At 39.3% G+C, this 12,987-nt stretch overlaps 1 protein-coding gene across 1 annotated transcript in view; it reads left to right on the top strand.

The window, feature by feature from the left end:
- The window catches only part of babam2 (BRISC and BRCA1 A complex member 2), a 117,075-nt gene that overhangs the window by 27,197 nt on the left and 76,891 nt on the right, over positions 1-12,987 (top strand). The window lies entirely within an intron of this gene.

Below are 12,987 nucleotides of genomic sequence, written 5' to 3'. Positions count from 1 at the left end.
GAGTGAACTGAATATCTTTCTGTTTAAGACATAACAAGACACTTGAGGACATCAAGTTGGGCTTTGGAAAACAGTTATCAGCATGTTCCTTCTTTTTGTTGAAATGATAGAAGGCAGCAAGTTACTGTGCGGCGATGTGAAGAGGCCTTTATATGGTGTTTTTATTTCATCCTTTCAATAATCAAACACTGCTTTATTAAGTAAAGCTATGTGTGGAAATAAATAATACAAATTTTATCACCACTTGGGTCACATATTTCTCATCAGAACTGATAACAGTTCACTCGAATTATTTCCCAACTATGGTTTACCAGTGACAACACACCCTGTTCCAGTCAGTGTAACAGCCCAGTGGTGATCCAGAATGCTTTAAACTTTGCCTGGGTGTAGGAGCATGAGCCAAGCAGAGTTTGGAAAGACGAAGACATGTGTTCACCAAACTTGGTGACAGGAATACAACAGAGCAGGCCTACTCATGAGTTGCTTGGAAAGAAATGAACAGAGAGGAGGAAATGACGATGCAGGAAAGGAGGGAGGGAAGGTGGAGTGCTTAAATCCACTTGCGTAGAAGATGTGCTGTTGCGTAACATGGTTCTTTTTTCTTCCCTAATTCAATAAACAGTGACTGACAACAGAACTGAATTTAATTTTAACTTGTAATAAATATGCAAATAGCATAAATCCATCAAAAGATTTTGACATAAAAATCTCTAAACTCTGAACACATGTAGGATGCAACATTAATATACTTTTTCATTTGCCCAGTCAGGCAAATTGGTCAAAGATCTACTTGCCTGAAGTCAGTTTTTATTAGCCCCTGCAGAAACTGATTCATGTATTAGCAGTTATCAAATAACAAAGACTAAGTTAATTGTTATGCTTACTCTAAGGCTGCAATGTTTATAAAATGTCATAAAGTAGTGAAAAGAGTCCATCCCAGTCTTTAAAAGTCCAAGGTGATGTCTTATTTTGTCAGTCTAAAAGTTTAATATGATAATAAATGAAGAAAAGTGGGAAATCTTCACATTTGAGAGGCTGAAAGGTGCATTTTCTGCCATTTTGCATGAAAAAATTATTATTGATTATCAAAATATTTTTGTACTTGATTCTTTTTTATAACATGCCCGGTCCAGCAAGTGAGTTGCCAGATTTACTTGTCCGACATGATGTTTTGTTTTGTTTTGTTTTCTTTTTGTTTCTTATTATTTAGGATTTTTTTTTCTTTTCCCCACAAAAACAACAACAAACGAATAGACATGACAAAGCAGAACCAAATAAAACAAACAGAAAAGTGCACATATTCATGTCGACCCGTACAATGACTGAAATGTCCACAAGTGGATAGGGGTCAGAAATATCCATGCTCCCAAGACATCGTGAGGTCAAGGACATTAAAAAAAAAAAGAAAACCTGGTCAAAGCACAATATAAGACAGTACATCACAGTACAGTGTAGTCCTGTGCAGTCTTTATTGTTGAGCCCTGACATATGTCTAGTTATGATTGTGTATTGTGTTTGTATTTGGTTGTTTAGCGATTGCGTTGCTGTTCTGCTCCCTTCCATTAATTATTTCCGTGCACACCCACAAGTGTCCAGCAAGTTAAAGGTATTGCAGTTGTGCAAAATAAAACTTTACAAGAAACCATGAAAATCTCAGACCAATCTTTTGAACATTTCAGCTGCATTATCACCCAGTCACCAGTTGACCTGTTGTATTTTAATACGTGAGGCATTTAAAGTGAAACAGAAGGTGTCATTGAACAGACACCCTGCTGAGTGGCCTTTTGTGGTATGTTACTGCTTTTGATACTTAATTTTCTACAGAATAATACACAGTCGAGATCAGCCAAGGAACATGAAATACACTCTTTATCTTCTGCCATGAGATAGGAGTAAATGCACAGTACATACGAACAGTTATCTGTAATTGCAGCTCTCTTTTTTACTCACCTAATACTACCATTTGTCTGCCCCTCTGTCCCCCTTCTTTGTGTGTAATGTATCATTTGTCTTGTCTAGACTTGTCCAGTGATGCGTTCAGGCACTAAACATTTAGGGAGTTCCCCAGTGTTTTGCATCTTTCTCAGTCTGCGCGCCTAAGTGCCCAAGACCTGGGGTTGGCCTCGATGGCCTCTCCAGATACAACAGCAACATGTTTCCACTTATCTTTCCTGCAGTGCTTTGCTGTGTGGCACAGACAGGCTCTGTCTCGTCACATTGGAAATTCCAAAAATGGCCCTCTGTTGCATTATGAATATGTTGTCGTTTGGCTCTCTTTCTCCACTTTGGGCAGATATTAATAAGCTTTTTTAGGGGAAAATTTAAAAAAAAACATCAATAATGGAAATTTTGGTTCAGCAGATACATGTATCTACTTCTTTGTCAGCTTATCTGAATAGTATGTGCTGCTTCCCCCATCTTTTAAACTTGACCTAGATCCCCATAGAAAATTAGGTCATTCTAGTCTGTAATATTTACTAAATAAACTAACTTAAACTAAAGAGTTTTCATTTTTGACAAACACCATGTTCTCCGTCTGCAGACATATTGTCTGAAAAGCCCATATTTAAACTAATTTATGTTAGTCTTGGTTGGTAAAAGAGGTGATTTTGAATGTGATCAACTCATTAGTGTACCAGTGGGATTTCCCCCTCTTTAATTCAGTGCAGGCCAGGGCTTACTTTTCAGAGTAAAAGCATGATTCAAAATTTAAGAGTATTGACAGGATGTCATGTAGAATTTGGGATGCAGAGGCATTAAGTGGGTGATATTAAATATTTTTCATTGTCAACAAATGCCAGGAGAAGCCCAAATCAACAACTGGTGGATCCCATCAACAAGCACTAAAACACATCAGTGTCAGTTTCTACACATTTTAAAGTATTACATGATTGAAAAAAAACATAATCAATTCTGCATAAAAAAGAGAGATGGAAACACTTTTTCCCAAAGAATTTAACTCACATGAGTGATCGGCTGTTTCTGCTTTGATAGAAGAAGAAGAAGAAGAAGAAGCTCGATCTGCTGCCAACCTCTACTTCTGCTGTGCTTTTTTCAACCATGACTTACATAGCATATGCCACCAGCTTCTGACAAAGCTACAGTTCATGTAATCTAGTTTATTTTCTCCAAAAAAGTTGATGGATCGCCACCTAATGTTTTTTCCTTCTTTTTGGCAACATTTCAGAAGCACACTTCAAATTCGCTTGATAGATGTTGAATTGGGTGACATATTCCTTCATGAACACATGAGAGGTGGGATAAGTCACACATGTGCAAGTCACAAAAAAGTTCAAAGTCTCAAAGTCCCAAATCGCTGTGGTGAAAACCGAGAAAGTGAAGTCGAGACTGTCCTGCAAATCATAAGCCAAGTCATACGAAAATCTGATGATCCTCCCCGGTTAAAAGACAGTCGTCAGGGACAGTTAAGCTTTATTTAAACGTCAATGAAAAGAGAAAATCCGACAGATATTTGACATTTTGTGGCAATCATTAACAGGCCTCCTCAACGAGTAACAACAGAGTGGGGCTCAAACTTAATGTCAGCTTTCTAACTTTTGATTAGCCGCTAAGTCGCACATTCACATACCTTTCTCTCTGGGTTTTGTAGTGACGGATGACGTTGGATGTTGTGGTGGTTGTGTCACTGATTTTTGCATGCCGCTGTTCTCGTCTTACTACTATTAACCGCTCATGTGTGTTAATACGCTAGTGAAAATAGTCCCTAACAAAGCCTAAAGGGTAACTTTTGTTCAAATGGGCAGGGGGCTGGGTGCCACAGATAGGGCAGTGATGTTGGAAAGTATCTAGAAAAGGACTACACATATTGTTGGTGTTTGGCCTCATCATTGGTTTTGTTGATAATGAGCCAATTGTAGAATAACAGCAGCCTATTCCTTTAATGCTTTCATGTCAGTCAGACTCATTGGGCAGTAATTCATCCTGCTCTCTTGGTTGAAATGTTGTTGTACTCACAGTGAGACTTGTTTATTTTCCCACTTTTTAGAAAATTAAGACTCCTCAGAGAAGTTATGGTCTCTCACAATGAGACATTGTTTGTAATTTAGATATCAGGACAACTCCCACAAAGAAAACGGAGCGTAGAGCCAATCTAAGCACTCCGCAGTTAAGGAAAAGGAAACATTCCCGACTTCACGTTACCCCCTGGTAATCCTGAATGCCATGCATTGGTGAGCGCTTCCTATCTGCCGCTCCAGCTCGTCCCCTGTTACTGGTCTAACAATGGACCTCAGATGGCCCATAAAGCAAGATTATGTCAACCTGGGCATAGTGTACCAACTGTTGCTCCTGCTTCCTTCCTGCTTTTGGGAATAATGCGTTCCAGCTTTTATTAGAGTTTATTATTGGCAGGCCTCACTGACAGGTCTGGGAATGCTTTTAGTAGGCAGGCTATTGTTTGCGACCAGAGATGGCTGGTGGAAAGAGGCTTGGCAGTTTCTAAGCACCAGCTGATAGATGGGAGAAAACAAGAGACCTAAGTGCCAGGACTAAGATGGGACAATAGTTATCAGGGCTCACAGTGGATTGATACTGGGCTAAAGCAGTTACTGAGCCACATTTAAAGTAGTCAGAAAAGTGCTATTTCTGTCAACAAGTTGTACTGTGTTGGACACAAACCGCACAGATCACAGAGAAAAAAACACTGGGCTGAGAATGCCAAGTGTCTTAAACACATGACAAGAGCAATTTAGCATGATCTTAGACTTGGCACTCTCCGGGGGCGAAACAGGGTGTGAGCCCACACTTGAATTAGAGACTAACAGAGATTAATTTAATACTTGGGAGTTTTTTAATGCCTCACACTTTCAAGTCTACAGCGATTTATTGGATCAGGTTGCCAGCATCTATAAAAATCACATTTAAGACGTAAAAACAAATATCTTCTCTTGGCCTATATAATTATCTTGCATTTTCAGATGCCAGTCCCTCTCTCATTGGCCTAAGATAAATATTGGATCGAAGATGGTACAGACGGATGGCACAGGAAGACATAATTCTGTCAACTTGGGTCTATTCAGTGTGAAGATGCCCAATTTAGGTGTACATTTTGTTCTTAAAGGAAAACACTGTTTCTGTGGAGTTCTTACCTTGCCCTCAACGTAATTACAATACGTTAGACTCACTAAAATTTTACCTTAAAGCATGCACTGCTCTGTGACATTTTTTGAAATGTCCTGTATTTTCTTGTTCAAAAAGTAGCTTCCTATTTATCTAAAAAATACTATATGGTAGGTTGTTTTTAGCCATGCACGTGGCGCCGCTTTTTGGATTGCAGTCAGTCTGTCAGTCCGTCCATCACATTCAAACTAAAATATCTTAACACCTGTGAAATGAATTGCAGTGAAATTTTGTACAGATATTTTTGGTTTCCAGAGGAGGAACTCTGCTTACATTACCCTGATTTTTTTTCTCTAATGCCACCATGAGATTGACACGTGTAGCTTAAAGTGAAATATCTTTACAGGAATTGAATGGATTCCAGTGGAATTTGCTAGAAAGATATTCAAAGCTCCAAAAGGATATAATCTAATGACTGTAGAGATTTTCCTTTAACGCCACCAGCAGGTCAAATTTTTTATTCATTTAGTACTTTATTATATAACAAAATATGACCCAAGACCCTCTGCTGTATTTTGTGCTCAATGTCAATTATCTCTGTGCCTATAAGCCTAGTTCATTTGTTTGGTCATGTGTGCATCTGTGAATCTGTCCGCAGTTAATCTCACATACTACCACGCCCATCAGCCTAATATTTTTTGTGCTCATTTATGACTGTGTGCTCAAGGACCTTTGGTGGTTGCAGTGATTCACAATTTTTGAAAAACTTGAAAAATCTATTTTCTTGACTGTTTCTGTTTTACACCGACTGCTGCCTCCCCACCCCTCCTAACCAGCCTCTTACCCAGTTGTAAAGTTGTAAACAATTGTTTGAATCCAGAATCTTGTTTCCCTTGGGGACGAGTGGTAGCGTGATAACTAGGATAAAAATAAGGATTATCTACTCTGTTGCACGTCAAATTTTTGCCATTGTCATGGCTTAAAACAGACATGACTGCAGCATCTGCAGATTAATTCCATACCCGATATGTTAGGATCCACTAAAGTAAAGTGGCACGATATGACATGTTATCGTTATCTTTGCTGACATTTTGACTGTTGGAGAGCCGATGCAAAAGATGTCTCATTGGCTGCTGCTGTATGTCACCGCGATGTGTGCGCACAGTTGCCATATTGTATTGTAACTTGCTTGATTCCGATCCGATTTTCATGAAATTTGGTTTGTTATCAATGCTAAAAAAATGAAACATTATACTGGTAACTTGTTGGAATTCAGTTTTTGGGGGTGATCTAATAACCACAGCATACACAGGGACGTACAGGCTCTAACCTATGCATAGGCAAAGTGTAAATTATTTAGAATTTCAGCTTTTGTGCATGTCTCCAAAAATTTTGATTTGTGTATCTGTTATTGTTTTAAAGCCACCTGGTTGCTTGCCATGTTCTACATAAATTCATAAGTAAATAACAATGATTAAATTGAGATGTTTGGACTTACTGTCCTGTTTATTGTTTCCTTACTAGGCAAACACGAGTCACTTGCTTTCAATACCATTACACTATTGTTTGCATCTTAAAGTAAACTGAGACTCTACTACACAACAACACTTTATTAAAAACTTTGCATACATCTATATAAAAATACCTATACTAAACAAAAAAATGTTCATTCAGAACTTTGCAGACTTTGCTGGTTGCATCTGACCGTTGTGGTGGCATTGCAGCAGGTGCTTCACAGTCTGTTGCCCGGCTTTATTTTGCATCATTTGAACTGTTGAAAATATTTCCATGGCCATGACGAGCACCTTCACTTCAGTACACGTTTTTTTTTTTTTTTTGTGAACTACTTTCCTTCTCTTTCTTAATTTTTCTTTAAGCTGAAAACCGTACTTTGCCAGTCTGTCTGTTTAATTTGAAAAGGTGTAATTTGAGTAAATTAATCAATAGGCAGAAAGAACAAGTATTTTCTTTTAAAAGGCATAATGCTCCACAATATTTATGTTTACCAACTGTGCTATTTTGATTTGTGTTTTTAACACTGGTTTGGACACACTGATAAATAAATACCCAAAAATTCTAATGCTAATCCAATATATTTTTAATATGCAGTGTTTAACATTGATATTGAATCAAATCCTAATATCTTAAGCTAATACGATTATGAATGGCTTCCTTTATAGATATGGGCTCTTTACAAAAAAGGGAAGGTATCAGTGGTTTATTTATTAGAAGTGGCAGGTTTTATCATAAGCCAAGTTTGGGTTTAATCATTTGACACAGGTTTAGCCAGTGTGTTGTGACAAAATAATTGGATTATAAGGTCCAGATTGAACCAGGGAGTATTGTTGAGGGTTAGGATATACCCCCTGTGGTTTAAGCCCAAAGAAAGATGTTTCTTCCACACAGAATGATCTAGAGGGCATGTAGATGGATTTTTTTTTTTCAGTTCATTTCATCAAATGTTAAATCTTGGCTTTCAAGTAGCCTAGATTGCGACTATTGCATCTTTTGTTTTTTTGTTGTTGTTTTTTTTATGTATCAAATCTGTACATTTTCCGCAGGGCTTATCCTATTCATGAAAAAAACACATAGATTTGTTTTGGCACACACAGCCTTCAGCAGAGCGTATAAAATCAATTCAGTGAAGAGTCTGTACAGACTCACATGTCTACACACAAACACACACACACATTGCAACACATGGACATTGCTTTTTGGCTCAGTGCTTTTCACCGTCTCTCCCTCTATGTTCGACCGACGCGCTGCTGCAGCATTCAAGCGCTACCTTGTTAACTCAAAGTCGGAACATTCAGTACAGTACAAGACGAACCAGTGCAGTGTCGTGTTATGCTAGACATAACTGAGGTTTAAGCCACAATAGCTGCATGTCTGTAGGGACAGCAATGATTATTTGGTTTTGTCTGTGGGTCGGTCAGTCCGTCACTTTGCTCCAGACCGAAACATCTTAAGAACTATTGGATGGATTGCAATGAAGCTGTTATAATTCCTGGTTACCAGAGCTTGAATCCTACTTATTCTGACTTTTCCTCAAGTGGCACCAGAGGGTGACTTTTCTTTTTGTGAAATATCTTAAGAAGCATTGGATTGATTACCATTGAATTTGAAGTCCCCACAGGATGATTTCTGGTGACTTTGGTGACGCCCTGACTTTTCATCTGGTGCCATCATCAGATCAAAATATTCATGCGTCCATGAATCAGGGGATCATGCATTTGGTCTTGTGTGTGCATGAGTGCTTGTGTATCTACAGCTAATCTTGCATACTATCAGTTGAATTTTTTTTGTGCACATTTTTGACTGTATGCTCAAGTTCTTTTTGTGGTTGTGGTGACTCACAATTAAAAAAAAAACCTCGAAAAATCTATTTTATTGACTGCTCTGTTTTATGCCTACTGCTGACTCCTCACTTGTCTTCGCCGGCCGGTAGGAGCTGTAGGTCATCAACAACTGCTTAAGTGTGGAATGTTGTTTCCTCCAGGTACAGGTGGTAGAGCGACAGCTAGATAAAAATAAGGCTTACATAGTGTGTTACCAAATTTTGGCCTTTGTTGTGCCTCAGAAACTGACACCCATAGAAAAGTTTGGTCTTATCTTGAACTAGAGCATCTGCAGATTAATTCCACACTGTAATGATATACTTCTGTCTGGCACAACACAACGTGAATAAATCCCTGTTTTTGTTATCTTCACCGCCATTTGACTGTGAGGGCACCACTGCAAAAGAAACCTCATTGAACACTACTACACATACGCTGCCTCTATGGACTTCACCAAAACAGCCTGACAGCACAGGACACACAACTTCACGCTTTGGGGTTCACAGCAGGGTAAACAAAACTGTCCCCCCCTAAGCAATGACAGGTAGGAACTAATTAGCTCTTAGACAAGAGAGACATGAAGAAGAAACTTAAATACTACAAGTGTAAATGTGTCATTAAAATACTAGTTAAAATGCTGTAAATGATAATGAAATAATTATCATATATAACACATATATTACACATTTGTAACGGTAAACTTAATTCTTTAAGTCCATAATAATGTTGTGTAATTATTATAATGAAATATATCATGTACACAGTAAACTTTAATAAGGAACACAAAATCAGTGAAATAACTTACTACAAATATCCTAAAAAGGTGCATTGTAACTATGGTTTCACTTGAAGCAGGAAATTATTTGTTACATTTAGAAAGTGAGGAACATCTGATGAAAATAAAACATATTTTTAAAGTTATTCTAAGAACTGCAGTGGCATTATTAAGTACTTGGGTTTAAATTAGAGATGCAGACTTCAGCACAAAATCGGCTGTCACGTGCTTGATTCTGAGCCGATCTAGCGACATCATCAGATTAAAATATTCATTCATTCATGCTTTGGTTTATGACTAAATATGCACAAAACTAATGACCTTCCCATCAAATGTTATCGTGCTAACATGCTCAAGTAAGATTGTGACCATGGTAAACAATATACAACGGCAGTTCCTTAAAGGCTGGGAATTTGTGTGAAACGTGAATTAAAAACAGAATGCAATGATTTGCAAAAAATTTTAACCCACGTTTAACTGAATACAGTACAAAGACAAGATATTTAATGTTCAAACTAAATAACTTCATACTTGTAACATGTTCCAAAAAAGTTGTGACAGGAGCACGTTCACCACTGTGATACATCACCTTTTCTTTTAACAACACTTAGTCAGACTTTGGGAACTGAGGACACTAATTGTTGAGGTTTTGAAATCAAAATTCTTTCTCATTATTGCTTGATATGCAACTGTAGTTGCTCAACAGTCTGTGGTCTCTGTTGTCCTGTTTTGTGCTTCATAATGCACCACACATTTTCAGTGAGAGACAGGTCTGGACTGCAGGCAGGTCACTTTAGTACCTGAACTCTTTTACTCCGAAGCCACGCTGTTGTAACGTGTGCAGACACATGTCACAAGACTGGATGGATCCAAAACTTGAATGTACCTTTCAGCATTAATGGAGCCTCCTCAGATGTGACAGTTAGCAATGACACGGGCACTAACACACCCCTCATACCATCACGGATGCTGACTTAAGAGACTTTGCAGAACTTGCTCCAGAGTCGTTTCTCCAGATTCCTTGCAGTTTTGAATTGAGAATTGTTGTTGTTCGACTGCTTGCCCACACAGCTTTTCACAAAGTGTTGAACTTCGCCCCACCTGTGCTTGTGAACGACTGAGCCTTTAGAGGTTCCTGCTTTCATACCCAATCATGACACTCTCACCTGTTACCAGTGGAATGTCCCAAACATGTATTTTTGCAGCAGTTAGCTTAAAGCCCTGCTGTGCCAGCATGGCTGTTGATTTCTTTCTTCTTAAACATATACAATAGCCTTTATTAATACTGGGAGAAGTCAACTTAGCTCTCTTCCAATGGGGCAACTCCCTGCTCCACCTGGGATCAGCCCGGGACAAGCTCTGCTCCTTCGTCATTGGCTGGAGAGCAGCTCCACCAGAGCATTTAAGGTTAAGTACTGAGCACTGAGGAAACCTTAACTGTAATTAAGGAGGGAGTGTTTCTCTTGCACTCCTGTCCTAACATACAGGAACATTTCTTGTTCCTGTGCGTTTTCTGCTTAACAGTTGACACCAACAGATCTCTCAGTGTCAGGTGTGTGCATCACAACCATGTCATTTAAGTAGCAATAAAATTGCACTACCGCTCTCTTCGCTTCACTTTTGATTATAGAAGTTTAGTTTTGTTTACAGTGTCATTATTACCCACCAATAAAACCAACAGTGAGTCTTAAGTCTGTTTTCATTGGCCTTGGCCTACTTGCTTGAGCTCTACAGCTTCTATTTTCTTTTCCTTCCCTCTCTCCCCACCTCTGATCTCTCCTCCCTGCCTCTCCTCCTCCTCACTGGAGTTTCACTGATATTCTGTGTCACAATCCTGACACAGCACTTCCTCAGTCCTCTCCTCAGTTTCAGCTCGCTCCTGCCCCGGAGCGCTGACTGCCTCTTTTGGACAATGCCCATCCTTGTTTGCATCGCCCCCTCGTTTCGGGAATCCCGGCATTGCTGGTAACCACTGGTGGATCAGGAATGATGAGGTCACCGTCTCTGTTTAGCCTGCCCTTGCCATTGCCCCCCCCCCTTTCCCATGACAAGAGGGTGGGGATTGGATTGGGGGGGGGGCATCACTTTAAAACAATAGAAGCTTTCTCTGTTGGGCTGATACAGGGTGCCAGACAGACAGGCAGGCAGGCAGACGGACAAAAAGACAGTCAAGGAGACGAGCTAATCCAAGTAAAAGACATCCTGCTTTTGACACCTTAATGTAATGGGTATTAATGGTTACATGCTAATCCTCCCTCCCACTCAGCACACACCAAAATGGCTCCCTATACCAATTTGCTCACTATAGACTGACCTGTATTTAATTGCTTGAGTGCTACAACAAGGCGAAAGGAGAAACAATGATCATCTGTGGTTACACATTTACTCTGGAACTACACTTACATCATGAGGTTGCACTCAGGTCTTTTGTCCAGTCACAGTTTGACTCTGCCAGCAGTATTTCACTTTCAGAATGAGCGGGAAACAGAATCACTTTCACTTTTTAGGACTCAAACGCTGCAGAGAGATCAACAACGTGCCTCAAAACTACTGGAAGCCACTTACTCACCTTTTTTTTCTTTCTTTCTCTCTGTTGTTGTCATAATCTCCATCTTCTTAACATTAAATCTAACGGGGGAGGAATGTTTCCTGTGTTGTACATTCAATCTTACCTTTTTTCCCCCGAAATTATGTGTATCAAATAAATGTGAAAAGATAGAGATTGTGTGAAAATTGACTGCCAGTTCTCAGAGGTGCCATTTTCTAAAGGCAGCATAAATCTCTTTAAATTAACAGGCACAGTCATTACAAAGTCCAAACAGTGCAGTAAATTCATTAAGCCAGCCTTTTTTTTGTTTTTTTTGCTTCGGTCTTGATTTGCGTGCTGTACTTCTCCATTATAAAGCTCTCACCATCCATTTGTTTTTATTAGACCTGACATGCTTCCTGCAATTTATTTTTGCACAGCAGTGTTGTTCGCATTAATTAGGAGCATTTTATTCCTCCCGCATCAATGGACAGGTTCCCCTTAAGAGAGGAAAAACTTCTTTAGCCTGTTAGAGGGTCACGTTTGGTTGGTTTTGCTTACTCATATGAGACAGGTGGATGCATTTGATTGTTGTTTCGTCCTGTGAATTTGCATGTTGGTTTGTGGCAGTCAGTGGGTTGAGTTGTGTCTGTGATGGCTGAAATTGAGATTGGTGAGAAGGAAAGTGTGTGCACCATGGACCATTTAGACTAGAGATGTAGTATTAAATTTGGATATCTGCCAATACTGATACTACAACAGATACCACTAACACTATGCTGCTTTCAAGTTGCACTGCTTAGCGTCATGTTTATTAGTAGAAAAACTTTGAAAATGTGGTGTTGTGGAATTAGCTGTGAGCAGCTGTGTTGCAAGTACTGGGGGGAGTCCAGAAAAGTCAACTAGTCATCAAAACCACAAGTCAACACTGTGGGTCATTGCTGACTAGTTGTTCATCTATGATCAGCCATGTTAAAAACACTGAAGGTATTTCGAGAAGGAAAGACTTTCGTTGTCCCTCCAAGGGAGCAGCTACGTTGTTTCTGTGGTCAAACAATATAACCAGCCGAGTCAAGTTTGCTGCAGATTTAGCCTAATCGGATCACGGCTCATTTGTAAACAGCCTCTCAGGGCCAACCTGCCCCCAAAAAGGTCTTCTGCAACAAGTCAACTAGTTGACATTAGTCATGAATGCCCTAGCAAGTACAATATTTGTTGAATGCCTTGTGTCAATTTTGGGTCCTGTTACCAATGTTTGATTGGATCGG

The sequence above is a fragment of the Lutjanus erythropterus genome, chromosome 18, assembly GCF_056507025.1.
Source record: "Lutjanus erythropterus isolate fLutEry1 chromosome 18, fLutEry1.hap2, whole genome shotgun sequence".
In the NCBI taxonomy this organism is placed as follows: Eukaryota; Metazoa; Chordata; class Actinopteri; order Lutjaniformes; family Lutjanidae; genus Lutjanus; species Lutjanus erythropterus.
This window is presented reverse-complemented; position numbering and strand designations above follow the sequence as displayed.